A 25,988-nucleotide genomic window follows, 5' to 3' on the forward strand; every position below is an offset into this window, starting at 1 on the left:
CAGGATATCAGCCTGGCAGTCTCACTCTCTGAGTGAAACCCCTGCCCGCACGGAAAAGTTCCAGTGTTGGAATTAGCTCTCGCTTCCTCCCCATGCATGGCTTTTTCAGGGCACTGGGGTGGTCCCGAGATTCTGCTTTGAGCCCACACAAAGGCTTCTGACTCTGCCTCTCTGTGGGATAACACGGGCGCCCACTCCCGAGGCGCTCGGAGGAATCTCTCACCCACTATCTGCGTGCGTCGACCAGGAGATCGGGGCAAATGGCTGCCCCACTTGTCTTTCTTTATCTGGGTTTGGCGCAAGTGTTAGCTTGTATTGTCTGGGTTGCCACAGGCATAGTTTTTCCTCAGCTTGGATCTCCGTGCCACAGCCTGGTTCAGCCGTTTGTGCTGCGGCCTGGATCTATTCACCCCCTTTGCCCACCTTAGTTTCTATACTCTCAGTTCCCAGTGAAAGCAGCCCTATTTAGGTTAGTGAGGAAGGCGTAATATTTCTTACTCCCTATTTCCTTCTGGGTTTGATTATATATTTAGCCAATTTTTCACTCGACCATAACTTCGGGTGTATTGCAGAACATCTGGAGGCTCCAAGGATAGATTTTTCTGTTTCTGGTTGAAGATCTTATTGAGTTTTGGGGGGAGATTGATCGGTATCACTTCCTACTGCACCATTACTCTGACATCATCTCAGAAAATATTATTAATAAAATTTTTAGTAGAGGAATCTGAGACCAACAGGTACTAAGAAAATGCCCTAAAGTTCACAGTTAGTAAATAAAATAACAGAAATTTTTGCACTCACAGAAGTAAACTTAGTGCCTGTGCAGGCACTTGGTAAACAGTTCAGATATACCTATTTCCTTCTGGTGGGGACATGAGTAAATTACTCTTATTAATCAGAAGTTAGATGCCAGTAATGATTAAAAGTATTGTTTTTTATTGAAAATAAAGGAAATTTCAGCCCTGGCCAGGTTGCTCAGTGGATAAAATGTTGACCAGCTCATGGAGGTTGTGAGCTCTTCTCAGGGCACATATGAGAAGCAGTCGATGAGTACACAACTAAATGAAACAAGTGAGTGGAACAACAAGTTGATGCTTCTCTCTCTCTTTCTCTCTCCTCCTCTCTCTCAATCAATGGAAAACTAAAAGAAAATAAATAAAGGCAGCTTAGAATTGACTAATTATTTTCATAGAGATAGTCAGTCTATTTGGAGGTCAATAAGTACAGATTATGTATACAGACATTTATATACATTTATAGATATTTATATATTATTCAAAGACAAAATTAATTTTACTGATAAACAACTTAAGGTATAAGCTATATGCCATTTGACACCATTTACAATTCCACAAGAATCTAGAAAAGATTTACAATCACAATTACCAGTAATGGCATGTCAAATTGTTAGAAGAAATATTAATGGTCAATAATAAAGCAAACAGATTCCGAGAAAGCCATATAATTTGAACATCCTTCAAAAAAATGTCATTTATCTAACTTAACATGCAAAACGTTCTTATATTCAGCCTGACCAGGCAGTGGCGCAGTGGATAGTGCATTGGACTGGGATGCAGAGGACTCAGGTTCGAGACCCCGAGGTTGCCAGATTGAGCATGGGCTCATCTGGTTTGAACAAAAAGCCCACCAGCTTGAACCCAAGGTTACTGGCTCCAGCAAGGGGTTACTCGGTCTGCTGAAGGCCTGCGGTCAAGGCACATATGAGAAAGCAATCAATGAACAACTAAGGTGTTGCAATGCGCAATGAAAAACTAATGATTGATGCTTCTCATCTCTCTCCATTCCTGTCTGTCTGTCCCTGTCTATCCCTCTCTATCTCTGAAAAAAAAAAGTTCTTATATTCAAAAGAAATGATAGAAGTATCTAGGTAAGTATATTTATCTTTATGGCTATGTATTAGGGTACAAGAAAAATAAATAATAAAGATGAATATTCAAATCTATCATGTGAATTTTGGCTATCCATTGCCAAATATTCATAAACATTTTGTTTGATATTCTATGGTGATACCATAGTGTAATATTAATAATTTTCAATCAGATGTTGTAGTATCATTTGATAAAATGTTATTGTAGCAAGCCAATGTCCAAAATGGCTCTTGCCTTCTGGGACATTATGCTTGTGTAATCCTCTGCTTCTGACTGTGGGCTGGACTTAATCACCAAATTTTAACTAATAGACACCTTCCCATGTTTCTAGCTTTGATGAAGTAATCAGTCATGTTGAAAAAGTTCATGTTGCAAGAACTGAGAATGAGCTATTGGCCAGTGAGGAGGAACTAAGCCCGTTACTCCAACAATGCTCAAGTAACTGAACTAGCCAACAACAATGTATGTGAGTATGAAAGCTTACTAATCCTCACTAGATACTTCACATGAGACTTCAGTGATTGACAGCACATTTAAAGTAGTCTTGTGAAAGACTGAAGTTGAAGGCCCAGCTAAGTTGACTGTGTTTCTGACTCACAGACACAGGGAGATAATAAATATGTGTCACTTCTATTGTTTTATTGTGGTAAAATATACATGATGTTTATAATTTTAACCATTGATAAGTAATCAATTGAGTAATATACATTATATTCACAATGTTGTGTAAGATTATCAATCTTGAGATCCAAACCTTTTTTATCATCTTTCTAAGGAGTTAGTAATCATTAAACAATAATATTTCTTGCCCCTAAACACCTGGAACAATATTCTATTTTCTGTCTCTATGAATTTACTTATTCTATGTATCTTATGTTAATAGAATAATACAATATTTGTATCCTTCTGTATCTGGTTTATATTACTAAGCTCAGTGATTGCAAAGTTTGTGTTGTAGCGTACATCAGATTTTCTTTTTCTAGCTGAATAATATTCCAGTGAAACATATACCACATTTTGTTTATCCATTCACCTGAAGATGGAAATAAATTCTTTCTATCTTTTGGCTATTGTGAATAATGCTGTTAAGGACATTGGTGTACAAATATCAGTTCAAGTTCCTACTTTAAATTCTTTAAGATATACACCTAGGAATGGAATTACTGGGTCATATTTAATCTAGTTAAAAATTGCTGAAATGCTCTCCACATTGGCTACATAATTTTACATTCCCCACAACAATGCATGAAGGTTCCAGTTTCTCCATATCCTCATCAACAATAGTTATTTTCTAAAGTCACATTTATTTATTTTATTATTTAGCCATCCTTGTAAATGTGAAGTGGTATCTCATTAAAGTAAATGGCTTTACTTTGTATTTCTCTAGTAAATACTGGTGTTGAACATCTTTTCATGGGCATATTGGTCATTTGCATATTTTTTAAAGAAATATCTCAAGTCCTTTTTAATTTTTATTTGGGTTGTTTGTCATTGTTGAGTTTTAAGTGTTCTTTAAAATTTCTCGATATTAATACAACATTTAATTTTAAAATATTTTCTTTCATTCATTTTTTTTTGTTTCTTTTTTTAATTCAATGAGAGGAGGGGAAGAAAAGACAGATTCCTGCATGCTCTCCAACCAGGATCCACCAGGCAAGCCCACTAGGGGACAATGCTCTGCCTATCTGGGTCATTGCTCTGTTGTTCAGCAGCCAAGCTCTTTCTAGTGCCTGAGGTAGAGACCATGGAGCCATCCTTAGTACCCAGAAGCAACTCGCTCAAATTGAGCCATGACTGTAGGAGGGGCAGAGAAAGAGAGAGAGAGAGAGAAGTGAGGAGAGGGGGAGAGAGAAGCAGATGGACACCTCTCCTGTGTACCCTGACAAGGAATTGAAATTGTAACATCCACATGTGGGGCCAATGCTGTACCACTGAGTCAACAGGTTAGGGCTGTCATTAAGTTGTCTTTTGCTTTCTTTATAGTGTTCTTTGATGCATAAATATTCTCAACTTAAAGAACTAATATTTTCTCCAATGTTTTCTTCTAAGGGTTTTGTTGTTTCAGGTCTTAAGTTTAGTTTCTTGATTCATCCATTTTTAGTTATTATTGTATAAGTAAGGTCCAAATATTTTTCTTTTTTTGTTTTGCCTATAAATGTCCACTTTCTCAACATTATTTGTTGAAAAGACTGTGCTTCACCAATGAATAGTCTTGTCACTCTTGTCAAAATCAATTGACCATTATGCTAGTGTCTGTTTCTGTGTTTTCTGTTATATTCCATTGGTTTATGTCTCTATTCTTATGCCAGTACCATATTTTAAAATATTTTTATTTATTTTAAATGTTTAAATATTTTATAAAGTGCTGTAGCTTTGTAGTAAGTCTTGAAGTTGTGAGTTGTAAGTCCTCAGATGTCATTCTCTTCTAAGACATTTTTTTAAATGTGAAGACTTTTAAAATTTAAATTTTATTTTTATTAAATTTTTTAAATCATTCTGTTAACATAGATTAAAATGTCCCACTCAGTATGACACCCTCAACCTCCAACAACATGCCCCTTATTACACCCCCGCAGCTTCCTTCCCCCTTCCCTCCGGGACCTGCTGTCCTTTTATCTGTACCTATGTGTTATGTATATATAATTTGGCTAATACCTTAACTTTCTCTTACGCCATTATTATCCTTCTTCCCTCTGACAGCTGTTCTTCTCCCTCTATTTTGTTCCTCAGTTCACTGTGTTCATTAGATTCTACATATAAGTGAGATCATATAATATTTGTCTTTCTCTGCCTGGCTTATTTCACTTAGCATAATAGTCTCCAGGTCCATCCATGCCATCCAGAGGGTAAAATATCCTTTTTCATAGCCACATAGCATTCCATTGTGTAAATGTACCACCCATTTTTATCCACTTGTCCACTGTCGAACACTTAGGCTGCTTCCAGATTTTGGATATTGCAAAGAATAGTGCAACAAACACGAGGGTGCATATCTTCTTTTGAATCACTGTTTGAAGATTAATAGGATATATTCCTAAAAATGAAATAGGTAGGTCAAAAGGCAGTTTCATTTTTAGGTTTTTGAGGAAATGCCATATTGTTTTCCACAGTGGCTGCATCAGTCTGCATTCCCACCAGCAGTGCTGGATGGTTCCCTTTTCTCCACCCTCACCAGTACTTATTTGTTGATTCTTTAATGAGAGCCATTCTGACAGGTGTGAGGTGCTATCTAATTGTGGTTTTAATTTGCATTTCTCTGATGATTAGTTACGTTGAACATTTTTTCATATGTCTATAGGCCATTGCATGTCTTCTTTGGAGAAATGTCTATTCATTTCCTTAATCCATTCTTTAAGGACTTTTATTAATTTTTCAGAGAGAGAGAGGGAAAGAGGAAGAGAAAGTGAGAGAGAGAAGGAGGAGGAGCAGGAAGCATCAACTCTCATATGTGCCTTGACCAGGCAAGCCCAGGTTTTCGAACCGGCAACCTCAGTGTTCCAGGTCGACGCTTTATCCACTGTGCCACCACAGGTCAGGCACTTAATTCATTTTTAATTGGATTATTTACCTTCCATGTGTTGAGATTGAAATGGTCTTCATAAATTTTGGTTATTAACCCCTTATCAACGTATCAGCAAATATATTCTCCAATTGAGTGGACTGTCTTTTTAATTTGTTAACGGTGGATTTTGCTGAGGAAAAAATTTTTGGTTTCTATAGTCCCACTTTTTTATTTTGTCCTTAACTTCACATGCCCATGGAGAAATAGCAGCAAAAATATTGCTATGAGAGTATCAGAGAGTTTACTGCCTTTTTTTCCAAAATTTTTGTGATTTTGAGACCTATATTTAAGTCTTTTATCCATTTTGAGTTTGTTTTTGTGTATGTTGTAAGTTAGTGTTCTAGTGTCATTTTTTGTGTGTGTACCAGTCCAACTTACCAACACTATTTATTAAAGAGATAATCCTTTTGCATTGTATAGTCTTGCCTCCTTTGTCAAATATCAACTGGGTTTATTTCTTGGTTCTCTGTTCTGTTCCATTGATTTGTTTGCTTTTTTATGCCAATACCATGTTGTTTTGATTGCAATGACCTTGTAGTATAACTTGGTATTAGGAAGTGTGATAAGTCCCACTTTGCTCTTCATTTTCAAGATTGCTGAGGTTATTTGCATTCTTTTTTGGTTCCATATAGATTTTTGGAGTAATTGTTTTAGATCTGTAAAGTATGCCATTGGTATTTTAATATATATAATAAAAAATTTTTATTTATGATAGAATATTTGTTTAATTTATTTATTAAATTTAATGCAGTGACATTGATAAATCAGGGTACATATGTTGAGAGAAAACATCTTTTGACATTTGATTATTTTGACATTTGATTGTGCTGTATACCCCTCCCCCAAAGCTAAATTGTCTTCTGTCACCTTCTATCTGGTTTTCTTTGTGCCCCTCCCCTCCCCCAACCCCTCTCTCCTTTTTTACCCCATCCCCCCTCCCCCACCCTCCATCCCTGTTGCCATCACATTCTTGTTCATGTCTCTGAGTCTCATTTTTATGTCCCTTCTAAGTATGGATTCATATAGTTCTTAGTTTTTTTTCTGATTTACTTATTTCACTCCGTATAATGTTACCAAGGTCCATCCATGTTGTTGTAAAAGATCCGATGTCATCATTTCTTATGGTTGAGTAGTATTCCATAGTATATATGTACCAAAGCTTTTTAATCCACTCGTCCTCTGACGGACACTTCGGCTGTTTCCAGATCTTCGCTATTGTGAACAATGCTGCCACAAACATGGGGGTGCATTTCTCCTTTTGGAGCCGTTCTATGGTGTCCTTGGGGTATATTCCTAAAAGTGGGATAGCTGGGTCAAAAGGCAGTTCAATTTTCAGTTTTTTGGGGAATCTCCATACTGTTTTCCACAGTGGCTGCACCAGTCTGCATTCCCACCAGCATGCAGGAGGGTTCCCTTTTCCAGACATCCTCACCAGCACTTATTCTGTGTTGTTTTGTTGATAAGCGCCATTCTGACTGGTGTGAGGTGATATCTAATTGTGGTTTTAATTTGCATTTCTCTAATGATTAGTGATGTTGAGCATTTTTTCATATGCCTATTGGCCATCTGTATGTCCTCTTTGGAGAAGTGTCTATTCATCTCTTTTGCCCATTTTTGGATTGGGTTGTTTGTCTTTCCGGTGTTGAGTTTTACAAGTTCTTTATAAATTTTGGTTATTAACCCATCAGACGTATTGTCAAATATGTTCTCCTATTGTGTAGTTTGTCTTTTTATTCTGTTCTTGTTGTCTTTAGCTGTGCAAAAGCTTTTCAGTTTGATATAGTCCCATTTGTTTATCCTGTCTTTTATTTCACTTCCCCGTGGAGATAAATCAGCAAATATATTGCTCCGAGAGATGTCCGATAGCTTACTGCCTATGTTTTCTTCTAAGATACTTATGGTTTCACGGCCTACATTTAAGTCTTTTATCCATTTTGAGTTTATTTTTGTGAGTGGTGTAAGCTGGTGATCTAGTTTCATTTTTTTGCAGGTAGCTGTCCAATTTTCCCAACACCATTTGTTAAAGAGGCTGTCCTTACTCCATTGTATTTCCTTATCTCCTTTGTCAAATATCAGTTGCCCATAGAACTGTGACTTTATTTCTGGGTTCTCTGTTCTGTTCCATTGATCTATATGCCTGTTCTTATGCCAGTACCAGGCTGTTTTGAGTACAACGGCCTTGTAGTATAACTTGATATCACGAAGTGTGATGCCTCCCACTTTATTCTTCTTTTTTAAGATTGCTGAGGCTATTCGTGTTCTCTTTTGGTTCCATATAAATTTTTGGAATATGTGGTCTATATCTTTGAAGTATGTCATTGGTATTTTAATTGGTATTGCATTGAATTTATAAATTACTTTGGGTAATATAGACATTTTAATGATGTTTATTCTTCCTAACCATGAGCACGCTATATGCTTCCACTTGTTTGTATCTTCCTTGATTTCTGTTATCAATGCTTTGTAATTTTCCAAGTACAAGTCTTTAGTCTCCTTGGTTAAGTTTATTCCTAGGTACTTTATTTTTTTGGTTGTAATTGTGAAAGGGATTGTTTCCTTAATTTCTCTTTCTTACTGTTCATTTTTGGTGTATAAAAATGCCTCTGATTTCTGAGCATTGATTTTATATCCTGCCACTTTGCTGAATTCATTTATCAGGTCCAGTAGCTTTTTGACTGAGACTTTAGGGTTTTCTATATACAATATCATATCATCTGCAAATAATGATAGTTTTACTTCTTCTTTTCCAACTTGGATGACTTTTATTTCTTCTTCTTGTCTAATTGCTGTTGCTAGGACTTCCAGGACCATGTTAAATAAGAGTGGTGAAAGGGGGCACCCCTGCCTTGTTCCTGATCTTAAGGGGATTGCTTTTAATTTTTGCCCATTGAGTATGATGTTGGCTGTGGGTTTCTCATAGATGGCTTTTATCATGTTGAGGTATGTTCCCTGTATTCCCACTTTGCTGAGAGTTTTGATCATGAATGGGTGCTGGATTTTTATCAAATGCTTTTTCTGCATCTATTGAAATTATCATATGGTTTTTCTCCTTCTTTTTGTTTATGTGATGAATCACATTGATTGATTTATGAATATTGTACCAGCCCTGCCTCCCCAGAATAAATCCCACTTTATCATGGTGTATGATTTTTTCCATATATTGTTGGATCCGGTTTGCTAATATTTTGTTGAGGATTTTAGCATCTATGTTCATCAGAGATATTGGTCTATAATTTTCTTTCTTTGTGTTGTCTTTGTCTGGTTTTGGAATCAGAATTATGCTTGCCTCATAAAAGGAGCTTGGAAGTTTTCCTTCCTCTTGAATTTTTTGAAATAGTTTGGGAAGGATAGGAGTTAGTTCTTCTTTGAATATTTGGTAGAATTCCGTTGTGAAGCCATCGGACCCCGGACTTTTCTTTGTTGGGAGTTTTTTGATAACTGTTTCGATCTCATTTGTTGTAATTGGTCTGTTTAGGTTTTCTGATTCTTCCAGACTGATTTTTGGAAGATTGTATGTTTCAAGGAATTTGTCCATTTCATCTAGGTTGTCTAGTTTTTTGGCATACAGTTCTTCATAGTATTTTCTTACAATATTTTGTATTTCTGTTGTGTCAGTTGTTATTTCTCCTCTCTCATTTCTAATTTTATTTATTTGAGTCCTCGCTCTCTTTTCCTTGGTGAGTCTACTTAAAGGTTCATCAATCTTGTTTACCTTTTCAAAGAACCAGCTCCTAGTTTCATTGATCCTCTGTATTGTTTCTTTAGCCTCTATGTCATTTATTTCTGCTCTGATCTTTATTATTTCCTTCCTTCTACTACATTTGGACTTTACTTGCTGTTCTTTTTCTAATTCTTTTAGATGCAGGGTTAAGTTGTTTATTTAAGCTTTTTCTAGCTTCTGAAAGTGTGCCTGTAGGGCTATAAACTTCCCTTTCAGCACTGCTTTCGCTGTGTCCCATAAATTTTGAGTTGTTTATGCTCATTGTCATTTGTTTCCATAAGAGTGGGAAAGTTGCTTTTCCTAAGGTTGATGCCACAGTGAGGAGACTGCTCCACCCAAGAAAGATGGCAACTCCAGGATTGGAAAATGACTTAGCACAGTGGTTCTGTTGGCCATCCTCCACAGTATCTCCTCATGGGCCACCAACATCACACTCTCCTCACTCAACTCGAGTCCTCTCAGCCCTCCCTCAACTGGAGCCCTGAGTAAGTGGTTGTTAATGAGATGTTTTGTGTTAGTCCTTTAAGATAAAGCCTGCTTCTCCAAGAGCTCTCATCTTTCTTGCAGACAGAAACCTTGGCTCTTTCTAGCCAGATGCTGTGTGAGGACCTCTTCTAGGCTCTGGGGCTCTAGGCTGGAGTGCCAGGTCTAGGGCTTAGGACCCTCACCTCTCAAAGCAAACCTCCTTGCAGTGAGAGTACCTCCAGACATTCTGCCCCATTTACTCCTGGAAACAGGACAAAACTTTTCATGTTTCTTCCCTTCCTACCCATCTCAATGAGGCTTCTTCTGTGATCCTTGGTTATAGACTCCTCTTCATTTAGTCCAAAGTTGGTTTTTCATGATGATTGTTCTTAAAATAAGTTGTAATTCAATTTGACCCTGGGAGGTGGCAGTTGGAACATCTGCCTACCCTGTTGCCTTCTTGGAATCTCAAGGTCTCTTTCAAAATTTGTATTTAGTCAGATCCCTTGTATTTTTATATGAATTTTGAAACTGGATTTTTTATTATTTTGTAAAAAAGATGTGAGAATTTTAATAGAAGTTTTGTTAAACCTACAGATTGCTGATACATTATGAAACATTTTACCCAAAATCTTTACCTCATTTTGGCAACCATCAGAGCTACTTTTGGAGTAATATAGTTTTAATTTCTACAATACAATATTTTAATTAATGTCAGCATTTTGAAGTACAGTAACATTTGTATAGGTAAATGTTGTTCTCTATGAAAGTTAAATCTAAAGGCACAATATAATAATATTGCAGGCAGTCCATTTACTAATAGTGGAGGTGTATTCTTGTGACCTCTATAAAAATATACTTTATGAAATCTTTAATATAATCATCCAAAAGTAAGTTTAAAGTCCAATCAACATTGGTGAAGACCCTGGCCATTAGGCTCAGTGGTAGAGTGATGGCCTGGAGTGTGGAAGTCTCAGGTTCGATTCCCGGCCAAGGCACACAGGAGAAGCACCCATCTGCTTTTCCACCCTTCTCCTTCTTTTTTCTCTCTATCTCTCTCTTCTTCTCCCACAGCCAGGGCTCCATGGGAGCAAAGTTGGCCCGGGAGCTGAGGATGGCTCCATGACCTCTGCCTCAGGCACTAGAATGGCTCTGGTTGCAGTGGAGCAACGCCCCAGGTGGGCCAAGCATCACCCCCTAGTGGGCATGCCAGGTGGATTCTAGTTGGGCACATGTGGGAGTCTGTCTCTCTGCTGCTTCCCATTTCTCACTTGGAAAAAAAACCCACAAAAATAAACACCCACAAAAAAAGACATTTGTGAAGTTGTAATCCAGAAATATTTATTATATTAGTTATCTTTTGTTCCTTTATAATTGATTTATTCTACTAACCTAAAGAATCTAGGAGAGTATTTTTATTTTCTTAATATTATAGAGTTTAAAATAAGCAATTGAAATACCCATAAATTGAAAGCATAGGTACATTCTCAAAAACAAGGTAACCTCTCTATTTCTGAGAAATAATTTTGGGGGGAAAATGCTCATTTTATTAAGGCATTTTTTCTCAGAAAATAATATTAATGATAAATAACATCTAGAGAAATTAACTTGAAACATATATATTATATAATAATTATAGATATTATTATTGTATATTGCTAAAATATTCAAATGTGACTCCTGAAGATAGAAAAAGGGCAACAAACTCAAACATTCAAAGTATAGGAAATCATTAGTTAAAGAAATAAAATGTAATTGCACTTTAAAATTACTGCTGAATATTTTTTTTCCTTCAGTGTATATGGAGACAAAAAATTATTTTTTTCAGACATAATCTACTTATTTTTTAATACGAAGCTACTTAGATATAGATAAACTGCCTAGACTTTAGGGTGTATGTAATTGTGCAATAGCATACATAATGTTTGATGATTTTTCTTATAATATAGATCTGATTTATGACTAACTATCCCAGCATTCTTCTGAAAATAGGATAATATATGACAATGAAATTTTTAAGCAGAAATATTTTAGTCATTTGTAATTTAATTTTGTTTTAAAATTATATGTAAAATGAATTATATAAAATTATATATAAAATGAATTATATAAAATAAATTATTATGAATTATAATACATTGAATATATAAGGCCATTTTTTTAGAATTAAATAAAAAAGCTTATTTTAGAAGTGTATGAAAGCTATAGCAATACATACACTATTCTAGAATCTCCTCTTGGTAAATCTTAATGGGTATTTTAATAACCAGTTAATGCACATTTAAAGTCATGTTATAAAGTACTTTAGTCAAGATCTGTTATAGCATATAATGCATTTATCTTACCAGTGTATAATAATTTTTCTCAACTGATACAGTTTCCATAAAACATTATACCACTAAAATAAGCATAAGCTTTACTTACCAGTATCTTTTCCATTACTAAGTACTATACTAAAAGTGCTTTCCCACTCAACTCTGTCTATCAAAGTTAAAAATAAGAAAAATTATTCCCAAGCCTTTTCATCTCACCAATAATCTAGTTTCTGTGCTTGATTTTATTTTCTTCCCATACCTATTTCTCTATACCCTTTAAAGTTTTATTGCTTTATAGATAAAAATAAACAGGAAAAAATTACAAAAGACAATATCAAGATAATATACTTACTGGCAGCAAAGTAAAATATTTTTTCTCTGGCTTTGTAATAAATTCTTTATCTGGATTTCCAGAGGTCAGCCTGACATAAGGGAAAATACTGAATGGAGTGACAATTGCCCAATAATTTGAAGCCATGTGAATAATTACAAATTATATAGCTGTCTGTTTTGCACGTAAGGAGTTTTAAAGTAACCATTCCAAACTAACAAGTAAAAAACCAAACAGACTAAAAAATCAATAACTCCCTTGGATGCCTACTAAGGGAGACTATCAGGCAAACTACTACCCCCAGATTGGAGACATAGGCAAACACAAGGCATCACATCTTAAGCAATAGAGACTCACAAGCAGAAATTGTCACAGAAACCAGTGGTGGGGGAAAGCATATGAACTATAATTGCTAGAGGCTCAATGTGGACAACTCTGAAAGTTAACAACTAGGAATCCCAGTCATAGGAAGATTCCCACAATATTGTGAGACATAGCCCCATAAGCTAACTAGGTTTCCACAATTATTTCACTTTTCTCTCTAATGGGTGTGTGGAGGACAAGAGTACTTTGAACCTCTCAAGGAAAAAAATGCATATATCAATGGAAGACTGATTATAAGAGTAACTGCTTTTGACCTGATTTAATTAGAGTAATTTGAGAATCTCATAAGTATAATGCCAATTTCTACTTTTTGTTGTTAATTTATCATGCCAGTGATATCAGATTTAATTTGTCATAAAATGTTTCCATAATGTTTTAAAGTATTTTCTTTCAAATTTCTTTTTTTGGTTGATTTTATTTTCCTTTTTTTTTTATTTTTTTACAGTCAGTTTTCAAGGCCTACTATTTTTTTCCTAACCTTTTCCACATCTGAACTTCCTTTTATCATTCTTGCTAGATCAGGCCTTTGTTATTTCTTTTCTGTACTGTTTTAATGGTTTCCTGTATGACAAAGTATTAGTGTTTTGAAAATAGAAACTGTGTTCTCCTTTATGTCCTAAATGCTGAGCACAATGTCTGAGTGCAATGAGGAAAGTTTAAAATATATCACAAATGAATGAACAAATGAGTGAGTGAATGAATGAATAATAAAGATGAATTTTCTTATTAATTCTCCCTTTCTCTCCAATAAATGCCTAATAAGTAATCAGACTAATCAACTGCTTGTATGAGAACACTTTTCTGCTAAGAAATATATGGATTCAATCACCATTTTATCATAATGAATTTCATTTCTTCCACTAGTTTAAAAAATTATTGAGTTTTTAAAGTTATCTAGTAAATTAATTCCACCATACTTACTAAAATTTCCTTCTTATGCTAATAGTGGATCACAGATCTGTAAGTTCTTCAAGATATCAGGAAAAAAATAAAACAACCATGTGCAAAAAATACAGAAAGTGGCAAAATACTCAACATTTTATTTAATGCTTATTATTGATGTTCAGAAAATTATCTTCTAAATATTGAAAACTCCTGGAAAATTACTATAGCTTGCATGGTTCTAATTTCCTCTTCTATGTGGCTTTAAAACTTGCCTATGTAAAAGCTTTCTCCTTCTGTTTTCTTTTCTATGTGCCATGTCATTGTTGAGTACTACATATGAGAAAAATGGTAAAATTCAAGTGCAATACTAAGGCAATAAAGTAGAGTGGTTAAGAGAATAAACTTTGGAGCCAGATCACATAAACTTAAATTCTTACTGTAAAATTTTGGCATGTTTTAAAATCTCCATGTACCTTAGCTTCCTTATCTGTAAAAATGAATATCATAGTACTTACTCCATGAGGTTGATGTGATGGTTTATTTATTTATTTTTTAGTTTATTTATTTTAGAGAGGAGAAAAAGAGAGAGAGAGAGAAGGTGGAGGAGCAGAAAGAATCAACTCCCATATGTGCCTTGACCAGGAAAACCCAGGGTTTTAAACCAGTGACCTCAACATTCCAGGTCAACACTTTATCCACTGTGCCACCACAGGTCAGGCCTGATGTGACGTTTTAATAGGTGTCTGTCCATTAATAATTCTTACATACTTTATTATTATTTGTTTTTCATTTTAATCCTGGTTTAGTCTTCAAATGCAGAATGAAGTTAGTAATTGAATAATGAATCACAACATATAGTAAAATTAAAAGAGAAGATTGGTATTTTAAAAATATATTTCAACAGAAACATTTTAATGTATAAATTATCCAAATTATCACCTAAACTTTTACTATTTGTTAGCAACAACTGATTGTTTTTAACAAGTGTTTCTTTCTACTGTCTCTCAATTAACTATCATTAAAAAATTAATATCAATATAAGTAATATTTAATTAAAGTCTGAGTTTAATGTAAGTATATAATATTAACATATACATTCCTATATGTGCATACTGAGGTTTCCTTAAATAAATTCAGCAATTACTTTTTCTTGCACTATAGTGTAACATTACATTGTGTTACTTGTGCTTTAGTGTTTCATGATAATTTACCTCGTGTTCCTGACTTATATTTTGAGATTGTATACTGGAGATAATGGGATAGATAAGCCTTGAGAGAGCTGTATCTCACTACATTTGGTCTTTTATGCAATGATCAGCAATCATATATATGCTAATTATAGCTATTTAATAACTATGCCAAATCATAGTTATGCTAATTATACTTCAGTATTCATATAAAAACAGAAAGAAAAATGAGCACACTGTAATACAAGGTCCAAAATATTTCTTGCTCTTGATGTCAAAAATCTATTTGAAGATAGTCTACAAACAGAAAAATCTCAACAGGCAGCAACTCTATGTTTGCTTATATAACTATTCAACTGGAAGTATATTCCAGTGAGAAAATTCATGCACCTTACTTTCTCTATGCATTATTCATTGTAAATCAACAAACATCTTCCTTCATCCTCCAAATATAGGTTTCAGGGCCTCAGTGGACATAATGGACTAGAATTTAGATACCCACTTTTTCCAATATTTGATGCAATTCAAGATACCTGGGCTTTTCCTTAAAGTGTGTATACCATGTAATGTCATGTTATTATCATTTTTGCTTCAATGGACATCAACTTCTATGTTGTTTAAGGCAAAAATAAAATTTAAAAAATTGTTCTTGATAAATTAAAGAAAGAAAATATAATTTTTATGAAATTTTTTGAGTGCCATAATTTACCCCAAATGTTGAAAAGCTGATTTTATTAAATATAAAGTATATTTATGATATAGTATGTTCTAATAATAAAACTACCATATTATTCACATGTAATTTCTATTCATAAATCACATACAAAATTACAGTGCATACATTTTAATAAGTGTTATATTGTTAGAAAACAATTTATAGAATTTTGATTAAACAAACATAACTATCAAATTTACTTATGATGAGAATTTTTGTAAAGTAATAAAAACCCTATAAAAATTGTCACTTTAAGAGCTTTTTAAGCTACAATGTTTTGTGTTGGTTTTGGAAAGATATACTAACAAAATCAAGAACTGATTTCATAATGCCAATTTTGTCTTGGTGGAGGAAGGGTAAAATTTTCCTTTCAGTAAAAACTAATCAGTTTCTATTTTTTCTGAAATCTAAAATACTGTTTAAACTGAGTATAAAAATGGAACATCACCTTACAAGAATCCTAAAAATCGAATAATGTGCATATTACCCAAAAAATAAGAACCACAACTTGTCCTAATAAATAATATTGTCTGTCGCCAATTCAACAATGAGTTGTGTCAAGTTAAGATTAAAGGATGATATTTCACCTGACCTGTGATGGCACAGTGGACAAAGGGTGGACCTGGAATGCTGAGGTTGCCAGTTCAAAACCCTGGGCTTGCCTGGTCAAGGCACACAGGAGAAATAACTATGAATTTATGCTTTCTGTTTCTCCACCCCCACCCTTGCCTTTCCTTCTCTCTGCTTTCTAAAATAAATAAATAAAATCTGAAAAAAAAAAAATAAAGGATGACATTTCTAACTTTTAGAAGGAAAAACATAAACATGTAAAGGGAGATACTTTTTAACAAGGTTCTTACTCAGCTTAATAAGTTACAGGGAAATTCTATTTATATATTCCTATGAGACAGGAGATATTTATTGAAAGCATACATGTTACAATACACTATTCTTGGTTTCATATGTCTTAATTTGAAAAGTAGCTTAAATAATTACTTTATATACTCTATAATTGCTATTTATTTGCATTACTAGCTATCATTTCTGTCCATATAGACTGGCTTAAGAAATAATAGTATTAATATAAAAATGCTTTACAGTTATTAGGTATTTACCACTGGCCATGCTCTGAGCTAGGCACTCTACATTTATATTATTTTATGTTTTCTTATGAAGAAGGTAATATCTCATCATGTAAGGTCGGTGGATAATGGGGGGATGGTCACGTGGGGAACTCAGGCCCACAAACTTTGTCTAGGACCGCCCACAACCAAGCATGCCAAAAGAAACTTCCTAGGAGTCTGGGAAAAAAGCAACTGACTGCCAGCCAGTGAGACTTCACCATGTCATATTAGCTCAACCACCCTAAGGTCCCTTTAAATATCTCGCATGTGGTTTAATCCTTGCGACTTCCCTGGCCTCCATCTTTCCTTGGGGTCAGGGAAATTTGCCAGGAGGCATGCGTGCTCTGTACTCAAGAAAGCCTTTGTTACTCCAGCCCCTTCCTTCCTTCTCGGCAGGGAAAAATACCTTACATTTTGGTGCTGAAATGTGGGAGGAGTTGAAGTCCGCAAGGACTGCTCTTCTTTCCCATCCCCTCTGAGAAAGAACCAGGATCTCTGACCTTTCACCCACTTCAGCGCATGGTGTGGTAAGTCCCCTGCCTCCAGCCACCCTTGAGTTCCTTTCTCCGAGACTCCCTGTACAAAACTGTAGCTATGTCAGGGAAGTCTTTCCATTCCGAGTGCATGTTCTTGTGGAGACAAGCACATCCACTTTACCTTCTCCGTCCATGGCCAGAGCTTGAGTTTGGGGACGCCTATACTCAAATCTGACCACTCCGAGGACTGAGGGTGGCTGTGGGGGCACAGGAATCTCCCTCCCTAAAGAAGAAGAAACTGTTCTTCTCTACTGTGGCCAGGCCACAGAACCCACTGAATTAACCTCCTGAAGGGACTTTCGGTTTTAACACCCTCACCAATTTAACTATCACCAAAAAAGCTGGGAGCCGGTTGGAGATCCCTTACATACAGGGCTTCTAGTTATTCGTGTGCCGCCTGTTCCACCATGAAGGCCCTTTTACTGGCCAGAGAAATCTCACCTAAAACCTCCACTCCTGATCTTTCCTTCTCCGCAGAATCCCAACACTCTCTCCCTCCTGTCTGACCCCCAGGGGCGCCCCTCTCTCGGGATTTTTCTCTGGTCCCTCTGCGGACCTCTTTTGTGCTTGGGTCTCTTCCCTCCAAGAGCCTCCTCCCCTCCCTTTGCAAAAACCTGTTTCTTATTCACCACTACCATCTCTCTTTCTCCTCCCCTGCTGATCAGGGGCCCTTCCCTTCTCCACTGTGTTCTTAAACCCCTCCTCCATCAGGCCATTCTCAGCCTGGCATTGGCTCTTACACCAGTTTTCAGGATGTCCAACCCCAATTTTCTTACAGGAAGTTCTGGCCCTGTCCTGCCTCTGGCTTCAGCGTTTCCTGCGGGATCTGGGTGCCTGGCTCCACATGAGCCCTCCTCCTCTTATTCTCAACCCCCCTAAACCCCTATCCAGGACCTGTGAACATGGCATTTAAAGTTTTTAACAGTCCCAACTAGTAGAAACAGGCCACGGCTGTTCGCCAGGCCCACATGCAGCAGAAGGTAACACTCCAAACCCGGCTCTTGTGGCAGCCCTGAGGCCAGTGGAACAACAGAGGCAAGGCATAGGAAGTGCCTGACCCAAATCCAAGCCACAAAGAGAAACCCAACCAGCAGCTTGCTTTAAGTGTGGCAAGCAGGGTCCCTGGTCCCTGCAGGGCCCCTGCCCGCAGCTGCCCACTGTGCCCTGCCCTGACTGCATACAGCCCAGTCACTGGCGGAGCAATTGCCCCTTTGGGCAACAGGTTTTTCCTCGGTGCCTCGACGTGGAGGAGAAGCCGCCCAAATGGGAGGCCAATCCAGCCAGGTGGGTGCATCACTCAAACTCCTAGGACATGGCCTGGACTCAGAGAACCCAGGGTATGCTGCAACTAGTGGGTAAGTCCATCTCATTTCTTGTGGACACAGGGGACTACCTTTTCTGTTTTGCCATCACACTCTGGAACTCTAATTCCCTCACAGGTCTCGGTTATGGGAGTGGATGGGACCCCTTCTTTTCCCCTTTTTACACCACTCCTGACATGCAGTTTTGCCTCAAGCTTGCCTCCTTACAGGACCACTGGCAGTCAGAACCACTGGACTCCATCCATCTCCAACTCACCAAAAGACTAAACCCTGCAAATCTCCCTATTACTTCTCTTTTTTAAAATCCTTACAGGACCACATCTGCAAAGTTTCTCCAGTCACAGTCAAACAAATGTTCCTCCTAACACCCTTCCAAGCCACCACCATCCGATCTCCCCCTCCCTACAATGCCCCTAACCAGCAGGAAGTAGCCAGACAAATAAATGACGCCCCTTTTCTATTTAACACAAAAGGTCAGAATGTAAGGTCAGTGGATAATGGGAAATGGTCATGTGGGGAACCCAGACCCGTGAACTTTGGCTAGGACCACCCACAACCAAGCGCACCAAAGGAAACTTCCCAGGAGTCCTTGGAAAAAAAGTGACTGACTGCCAGCCAGTGAGATTTCACCACATCATATTAACTCGACCACCCTAAGAACCCTTTAAATATCTCCCATGCAGTTTAATCCTAGTGACTTCCCTGGCCTCCATCTTTCCTTGGGGCCAGGGAACCTCACCAGGAGGGATGCATGCTCTGTACTCAATAAAGCCTTTGCTATTTCACACTTTGTGGCTCCGGCCCCTTCCTTCCTTCTCGGCGAGGAAAAATACCTTACAGTCTCCATATAAAGAAATATAAGTACATTTAGAAAACAAGTTAAAATGTAGAAAAGCTGTAATTTGAACACAAGCAGTTCTGAGATTTAATTATTTTGTTAACTCAAGGATTTTTGCCAGAGATTTATGTTTGGAACCATGCCTAAGTATATTTCTCCCTCTGTGGTCTCCACTAGACTAATAAGAATGAGACAACACTTCTTGCAAAGCATTCTACAAGAAGGCAATAATACTGAAATAGAGTATTGAGGACTCCCTAAGATTCACTGAAAAAAACCCTTCTCATATATTTGTTAATATACAGGAAGGGTTGTCTTGGAGAGTCTTTATTCAGCCTTTTCTTCAACAATAGCAAGGGTTTCTGGGTTGTCACCTTAATCTTTTCCACTGTTAGTGTTCCATCCAGAGCTTAATTCCTTGTTGGAATTTTTCTTTACATCTCTCTTTCCAATCTCTCCTTATTTTAGTTCAATTTCACCTTGTTTATATATATTTTTAATTATAAACCCATCATGTCACTTTGTGACTTCAAATTTTTACATACTTCTCAGATCAACTGTTGAAAACTGACCCTAAGACTATTTTGTTTATCTAAGAAAATATTTGAAATTGAATGTCTTGTGGCTAGGCATATACTCTCAGGATACACAGCTCTTAAATTTCCCAATATCTTTTGGTATTTAGATTCATACATGTATATTAGTTGCTGGATTTGTGCAGAAAGTGGATTTTATGACTTTTTAATTAATTAGATAAAATTGAGTATCCTTAGCTTTTTAGATTTGTGGTCCAGGAAGTAGTATGGTCTCTGAAGTCATGTTATCTGGGTCTAAATCTTGTATTTAAATCATGGTAGATAAATTTACCATATATCCATACTAGTTTTGTTTGTCAACACAGTGACCTTTGGCAAGTAACTAAATCTTTCTATTTACCAATCTCTTATCAACTAGTGGAATAGTAATGTTACTACAATTTTACAATATTATTAAGATTTTGTTGCCAATGAGCTTAACACAGTCCTTGGTTCATAGTACATGTTTATTAGACAATAGTTATAATTACTTATTTTTCTTCCACTTTCAAAATAGTATAACTGGTCACTACTTGTTTATCAATGCAAACATCCTGTGGTCTACCAACACAAGAACACTGTTCGTTACACACAAGGATATTTTTCTTCTTGTGTTATTCAAGTATCTTTACCTGGAATTGCTTTTCCTGCCTCTTTTTCTTAGCTTTTTCCTCATGCTCTAAATCCCTAATGTCACCTATTCTCTGTAGCTTTACTTGAATTTTCTAGAGAGAATAATTTATCCTGTTTTCTCATAATATTTTTTGCACGTGTTTAATGTGTCATTTATCATGTTGAAATACAAATAATAACTAACATTGGTTGAACAATTGGTCCAAGTATTATGATAAATTCTCTACATGTACTATTTCAATTTAATTTTTAAAGTAATCCTGAATACCATCTAATTTTATTCTATTTTCTCAGATTTATACATTTAAGACAATCAAATTTTATAACATGCAACAGAAATTGCTCATGTACATACTCTTTGTAAATGGGTGACCTAAGACTTAACTTGGGATCGTAAGACATTAGAGTGCACCTCTTAATCACTATAATATATGAGTAGTATTATCACATTCATCTCAAAATCCTGCAGCCAGGATTATGTCTTATTCATTATGTTTAAACTGTAGCATCTAGATAAGCTTCTGATCAGAGTTGATACTCAGATATGTGGTAGATGTGTGAATCACTTGATTAACTTGTCCTAAGAGGAACTGAAGTACCTGAAAATTGCTAATACAAGATTTAGCATACGAAGGATGCTTTGCATCTCTGGAAGAAACCTGCTGAAAGGCCAGTGAGATAGGCAATTATTGTAGAGACAGGGATGAGTTGAGTAATCTTTGTCTCTAATAGAAATAACTTGACTCCTTAGTTTTTGGCATTAAGTTATAAAAAAATAGTCATGAGGATATACTATGGAAACTTTGAAGACAGATAAAGTAAAACCTATTTGACTTATTAAAATGAATAGAGCTTATAAAGGCAATCAAATGATAGCAGTTAGCTATTAATTATAAATGAAGCCATCACAAAATATTGAATTTTAAATTAATGACTGTTTGTTTTTGTTTTTATTTTTTCTCATTTGTCTATAAAGTAGCTGAGTCATTTGTTTATAAATTTGCCAGCCTGTGTTGGACTCTGTTAATTTTGGTTGGGCTGATTCACACACATTTCGAGGCTGGCTTATGATGGCCTTGACTATGACAGATGAAGATGCAAAGATCTGTCTTCAAAGAAATCACCAAATAGTAGAAATATACCATGTAAAGAATCAATTCAAATTCAATAATTACATAGTATATGATTTAAAAGTATATATGATGCTATTGCAATTATAAGCAACATTTTTATGATGATGATTAGAGAAGATTTCATGGAAGTCAAATTAGTATTGGGGCTTAGAGAAAGGATAGGTTTTTCACAAGTGGGAATTTTAGCATATAGAATAACAATTGTAAACATGCTTAGCCCTCCAAAGTGCAAAACATACTCAGGTCATGGTAAATCATCCAAACTGAGGAGAATACAGACAGATAATGAAGACATCTCTGCTAGTTTTTGCAGAGTAATTTTGGATACATTTTATATCCTTTATGTAGTCTCTTCCTCAGGTATTTTATATTTAATTGTGAAGCCAAAAAAGTTAAAGGAAGAAGCAATTACTCATTTCTTAGTAGAAAGAATGCTCATTAACAGATTCATGCATAAGAAATGGACAGTAGCTACATGCCAAATTTCATAACAATAAAACCTTGCCTAACCTTTTTCTCAAGTTCTATATGAAGTCTTTGAACCAAATAGATCTAAGATATCTAGGCTCTAACATATAAAAAATCTTTTCTTTTCTTTTTTTCGTAGTTTGTCCCTATTAGAAAAAAAATAGATAATAACATTTTTTTAAAAAAACTAAATACATACTTTCTCTTGTTCAACTTTTTTTTACTTCTGCAAAGTGATTAGTTTTGGGATGACAGTGACAAGGACTTCTTTGCTGATGGAGTGATTAAATGATGTGGAGCCTGTTTTCACTAAAGAAGGTGATAATTGCATAGAGGAGAGTGACAAAACCATTAGTACATGTCCATGGAACTTTCTCCAGAACAAAAACTTGAGAAGCAGGATGCTTTCAGAGAAGCTAGCCTGCTCTTCATTACCACCCCATCTGTCTTCTGAAATCAATTCCTTTCATCAATGATAATGAAATATAACAATAGAGAATAAAAGATGTCTGGCAATTTTAGTGCAACCAGCTCATTTCAGTCTTACTTTACCTTGCTGCATTAAAATTAGCCACTGGAGGAACCATTAAATTCAGCTAATATCTGAATATAAATATTTTTATTCCAATATTTCAAGTAAAAAGGTAGATTTGTGTATAGTTTATATTTTATTTATACTTTATGAGGTAGATTAAAACCCAATTCAAAAAACATTACATTCTAAAAGAGATTGTGTAGTATATACTTAAAATATATATTACTTTTTAATTTTTCATTTTGTTCTTCATTTAAACAGAGAAAGATTTTTAACATAGTTTTTGGCTATTCATACATAATTATCCAAAGCAGAAACACTAACTTATTCTTTATATTTTTTTCTAACTCTTTTTTAATTTTACAGAAAAAAAGATTCTTTTTATCCCAATCTGCACATGAAGACAACAGTATAATATTTTTTAATATTTATGTTAGTTTAGCTGACAGTATTTTGAGGTCTGTAAACATTTTTGGATTGTTGAATTATCAATAAACTTTGTCTGAATGACATTCAGACATTCAGAAATTCTGAATGTCATCAGAAAAGGTTTTATTATTTATAGTATTTCTTCCCTTTCAGGAATTGTTGCCTAAGTATTACAACATGTTTCACACCAGAGTTTTGTGATTACAGTTTTCTAGGCTTTCAAGATCTTGGGAAATGAATATATTTAAATACATAGGCATTACTTGAGCTCTTGTTATTTCAGATTTAAATAAATGTAATTATTGATTTCAATAATATAAAAGGTTGTTAAAACCTATTATTAATAGTAAAGACATTTTATTGAATTTATTGAGTGGCATTGGTTAATAAAATTATATCGATTTTAGGTGTACAATTTTATAACACATCTGTATATTACATTGTGTGTTCACCATCACAAGCCGGGTCTCCTTCCATCACCATATAACCAACCTTTACCTTCTTCTAACTTCCCTCCACTCCTCATTCTTTCTAGTAATCATGATACTGTTGTCTATGTCTATGAGGTTTTTTTGTTTAATTCCTTCTTTTCACTCAGCCTCTCAATACCCCTCCCCTTTAACAGCTGTCAATCTGTTCTCTGTAGTTATGAATTTGTTTCTATTTTTTTTATTAGTTCATTGAGTTCATTAGATTTCACATATGAGTGAAATCATATGGTACTAGTCTTTATCTTAATGGCTTATTTCACTTAGCATAATACTCTCCAGATCCATCCATGCTGTCACAAACGGTAAGATTTCTTTTTTTTTTTTTTTTTTTTTTTATGCCAGAGTAGTATTCCATTGTGTAAATGTACCACAGCTTTTTATACACTCATCTACTGATAGAGATTTGGGCTGCTTCCAAATTTTGGCTATTGTAAACAATGATGCAGTGAACATAGGAATGCATATATTCTTTTGAATCAGTATCTTTGAATATATTCCCAGAAGAGAAATCACTGGGTCATATGGCAGTTCAATTTTCAATTTTTTTCCCCCAGGGACAGAGAGAGAGTCAGAGAAAGGGATAGACAGGGACAGACAGACAGTAACAGAGAGAGATGAGAAGCATCGATCATCAGCTTTTTGCTGCGACACCTTAGTTGTTCATTGATTGCTTTCTCATATGTGCCTTGACCGCGGGCCTTCAGCAGACCGAGTAACCCCTTGCTCGAGCCAGCGAACTTGGGTCCAAGCTGATGAACTTTTTGCTCAAGCCAGATGAGCCCGCGCTCAAACTGGCAACCTCAGAGTCTTGAACCTGGGTCCTCTGCATCCCAGTCTGATGCTCTATCCACTGCACCACCGCCTGGTCAGGCCCAATTTTCAATTTTTTGAGGTAACTCATACTGCTTTTCACAGTGGCTGCACCAATCTGCATTCCCACCAACAGTGCATGAGAGTTTTTTTCTCCATATCGTCACCAACATTTATTTTTAAATTATATTTAAAAAATTACATTTAAAGGGGTGACATTGATCAAAAAGAGTACATAGGTTTCAGGTAAACATTTCTATAGCATTTGAACTACCAGTATTATGTTGTGTACCTATCACCCTAAGTCAAATCATTTTCTGTCACTGTATATTTGTCCCCGATTGTTGGTTTATGATGACAGCCATTCCGACAGGTATAAAGTGCTATATCATTGTAGTTTTAATTTTCCTTTCTCTGATGCTTATGATATTGAGTGTCTTTTCATATGTTGATTAGTCATCTGTATGTCTTCTTTGCAGAAATGTTTATTCAGGTCTTTTGTTCCTTTTTTTAATTAGATTTTTTTTGCTGTTGAGTTTTATAAGTTTTTAATAAATGTTAGATAATACTGCCTTATTATTATTATTATTATTATTATTATTTTGCCCTATTTTGGCAAAACTATTCTATTTTTCTTTTGTTTGTTTGTTTTATTTTTTACAGAGACAGAGAGAGTCAGAGAGAGAGAGAGAGATAGGGACAGACAGACGGGAACGGAGAGTTGAGAAGCATCAATCATCAATTTTTCCTTGTGACACCTTAGTTGTTCATTGATTGTCTTCTCATATGTGCCTTGACTGCGGGCCTTCAGCTGACCGTGTAACCCCTTGCTCGAGCCGCAACCTTGGGTCCAAGCTGGTGAGCTTTTGCTCAAACTAGATGAGTCCGTGCTCAAGCTGGCGACCACGGGGTCTCAAACCTGGGTCTTCCACATCCCAGTCCAATGCTCTATCCACTGTGCCACCGCCTGGTCAGGCGGCAAAACTATTCTTTTATTTCACAGTCCTTACACAGTGCAGTGTTATTTAGAAATTCTTCATATATTATACACATTTATATATTTACATAACATTTCCTAATTATCTTCCAATGAATAATAAATTCTACAACCTCCTGATGTTTAAGTAGAGTTTTAAGAATCAAGAAGTATTTTAAAAATTCCCTTTTTTCAAACTACTGTATTAATAAGTTTCTGTCTGTTGATGCCACTAAAAATTGTATTAATGTAGTACTTAACTCATCTGTGTTTGGTTCAAAATAATTTTTCCCTGGCAGAAATATATCAGTTTTTTGAATTTTGGTGGCTTAATATGTTTGTCAAATATTACTGGCAATCTGTGTCTATTGTGAATATGTTAATTTCATATAATGAAAATGATCCAGAACCATCCTCTTGCAAAACAAAAATAACATTGTAGTTAACAGCACAAATTTTAGAACTAGACTCCCTGGATTTGTCTCTTTGCTCTGCCACGTTGTGGAAACTAGGACAAGTTACTTATCCTCTCTGTCCCTTCATATGTTTATGTGTAAAAAAATATTTTGTTGTGAGAATTAAATTAATACATGTGTATGTATGTGGTGTGGTGTGGTGTGTCTGTGTGTATTTATAAACAGTGATACCTAGAGTATCAAGCTTC

Source organism: Saccopteryx leptura, chromosome 2, assembly GCF_036850995.1.
Source record: "Saccopteryx leptura isolate mSacLep1 chromosome 2, mSacLep1_pri_phased_curated, whole genome shotgun sequence".
NCBI lineage: Eukaryota > Metazoa > Chordata > Mammalia > Chiroptera > Emballonuridae > Saccopteryx > Saccopteryx leptura.